The sequence below is a fragment of the Ctenocephalides felis genome, unplaced genomic scaffold, assembly GCF_003426905.1.
Source record: "Ctenocephalides felis isolate EL2017-DRISC unplaced genomic scaffold, ASM342690v1 CF-g0.4_SCAFFOLD_02456, whole genome shotgun sequence".
NCBI classification, from domain to species: Eukaryota; Metazoa; Arthropoda; class Insecta; order Siphonaptera; family Pulicidae; genus Ctenocephalides; species Ctenocephalides felis.
The window spans coordinates 142,506-145,910 of NW_020538610.1; positions in this window are offsets into that span (position 1 = coordinate 142,506).

The following is a 3,405-nucleotide window of genomic DNA, read 5'->3' on the forward strand; positions in this document are numbered from 1 at the left end:
TTTCAGGAATGTACTAATTAATTATTGTTATTCTGCAAGATATGATGTTCCGAATTATTACTGTTCCAATTAATTCATTTACGAAGTATAACTCATATTTATTTTTACACTAACATGCTTTGTTACAAAGAAACATTCTCTAGACATGTTTTTGTTTGCGTTTTGCGTATTAATTACTAGTGTGTTTTGTTCCACTGAAGAAGAGTCAAATTGGAACTCGAAACGTATGGATCTAATAAATGTATTTTAAGAAACATATCTTAGTTTTCTTTCTATTCATTATCTGGATAGATGACTGTTAAAAGTTTGTGTTATCTATAAATTAATTTCTTGAAGGGCGTAACATCAAGCATAGAGCGGTGTTAGGTATTCGATACAAAATTGGGAAACATTATTTGAAACATATTGGTAATTTTCGTAGAGAAAGGGAGTATCAGTTCGCTTATTAATACTAAGTTTGGCTAAGAAAATAAAAGTCGATTCCGCATAGCGTCTTTGTGAGACTGTGATAAGAGAAACTTTTGCGTCAAAAAATTGAACGTATGGTTGTTAAGTTTTAAAAGTCTGTGATCATCGTTTGTCGTGTTGTTTCAAACGTTTAATAAGTTTTAGTCCTGTTTCGCCAATATATCATATATAAATAGCAATCTCTAATCCCTCTAATAATAATAATCTCTAATCTCGACAACAGAATTATATTTGCAATTCCTGCGATTTGCTCTACCAATATTCGTAAATTTGAATGTGGAAATGCGGGCAGAAAAATCAAAATTTATATGATCAGATGATATTCACAGCAAATATGGGACAATTTTGGAATGTTTCATTCAACCGATATATTTGGAACTTTCAAACAAAGAGTTGAATACGATAAAAAATATTTCGAATGCCAAACAGCAAAAGGTATTAAGCGTAGATGTAAACGATTTGCAAATGCATTTACCTTCATTAGAAATATATGCTAGAGGAATGATTCCAAATATAATTCGGTTGAAAAGAGAAACTGAAAGATTAGATGAGGATGAGTTTAATATTGAGGCAGCAAACCAAATAAATTATCAATGGACATGTTTGAAGGTTTTGATGAATTTGAAATTGAGGAAGTGTGCCTTCATTCAGCATTAAGGCATGGTGATAGCATTTTATGTGTGAGTTTAAATATTTAATAAAGTAGACAATATATATATATATATATATATATATATATATATATATATATATATATATATATATATATATATATATATATATATATATATATGTATATATATCATAGTGTCAATTTCTGCTATAGCAGTAATCCGAGAACTTTCTTTTAAATTATAATTTAAAAAAAAACACTGGTCTGGTATAGGTAAACTCATTTTCTTTGCTATAGAAAAAAGCAGATCCTCTATCCATACTGTTTCTCCTTGGGCCAGTTAAGAATTCAATAAAAACTAATCAATCCTGGTCGTGCTAATTCAAAAAGCTTTTAAATTTTTGAAATCGGTTCAGCATTTATTGACAAAACATCGACAAAAGCTCAAAAAATGGCTCACAAACATACTTATTCCAAAACTTGTCTCAAACGATTACTATCGAGTGAAACTTCTTAGGCGACTTTAAACAAGGTTGCTTTAAATGTTCAATGCAAAGTGAGCTAATATTTGAATAATGATTGTTTTAGAATGCCATAGATTAGGAATGTTGAATTTTGTTTTAGATTTTTTTTAGAATGTAAAATGTTTTTCAAATGTTATGGATTATTCCATAATTTGTAGAATATTTATTAGAACATTGTAAACTGTTTGAAAGTGTTGCATAGTCTTTGAAGGTCTTGCAGACTGCCCGTAAGCATTGCGATCTCATTTTCACATTACGAAGTTTCTCTTCTTTTGCAGAGTATCACTTCTATTATTTTTTTTTTTTTTTTTTTTTTTTGTAGGAAGATGAAGGATTTCCTTCGCTCCTCTCAAAAAATAAAAAACATAGAAGCTTTAAAATTGAGTTTTGTCAGTTCTTCAAAAATGTCATAAATAGGGGTGGAAAAGAAATAATTTATGATGATTTTTTATAAAAAATCTGACCTCAATCTTGAAACATTTGTCAAGATTGGGTCAGAAAAATATACGATACACGAGAACAGTGGCAGGTAAATTGTATTCGTGAGAATGATTTTTATACGTAGACTCTTCTATGGATTTTTAGATATTTTTAGATATCTATATATTTTACACATTTCTAGACAATTTCAAAAATATGTAGCCATTTGTAGATATTTTTTTTAAATTTTTGTAGAGAGTTGAAAAAATATTTTAAAATTACCATTTGATTTACTGATTTTTTATATATCTATTCAGGCTTGTCCATAACTACAGAGTTGGCAGGGTTACTTCAACAAGCGGCTTCAGAAATGAATCGGTACTCGAAGCTAATTTAGGCCGAAGAAGCGAAGGAGACGAAGCGTGATCTGAGTCGCTTTAAAATCCCTTCACTCAGAAAGGAATAAATTAAATGAAAAGTATAGGGAACTAGAATTGTGTATCAAGTCCCTATACAGGAATATAATTTATAAACGCATGAAGTAAGATATTTTGACATTTATGGTCTAATTCTCGGATAACACAGCTAAGTTTTGTTTGTAGACTCCTGCTTTAACATATCATGTCTTAAATATGCATATGTTCAGGATTATGTATTCTTGGACCACGTCGTGTAGGAGGCACTCTTTTTTCGATTGAAGTGAATGGGTCCTATTCAGTTTCCTTTTCTTTTCATGATCGTTCTCAGTGAAGTCTTTTATGGACTTATTCTTTTGTTATCTTGTCAGTCCACTTTATTTTCTCCATTCACATGTCTCTTGCGCACCACATTTTAAAACTCTCTAAATAGTTCTTGTCGGCTTTTCTTAGAGTCCGTGTCCCTGATCCGTAAAGAGCTATACTCTAGACATAACATTTTTTTTATCAATATCATCCACAAGTCGAGACTTGGTTGGTTCTCAGTAGTGTTCTCAACTTCGCAAACTCCACCTTGGCGCTTGCGATCTTTGTCCTGATGTTTCTCGTGCTGTATTCGTTTCTGGTCAGAATGCTTCCTAAATATTTGAAATGATCAACGTCTACCAATTTTTGATTTTCTACTGTTATCTTCAGAGTATCATCTCGTTTTGATACTCTCATCACTTCCAATTTGTTGATGCTGATTTCCGTTCCATATCTTCTACCCATTTCGACGATTCTGTCCATCATGTTCTGCAGCTCGGTTTGGTTTTTTGATATTACCACTAGATCAATCATTTTGCCATATAAAATAAAATATGTCACCAGGAATAGCTGTTATACCTACCATAATTCCTTGAACCGCATAAGTTAAAAAATATTTTTTAAACATCAGTTTATTTACAGAGATACTGTACCTGTG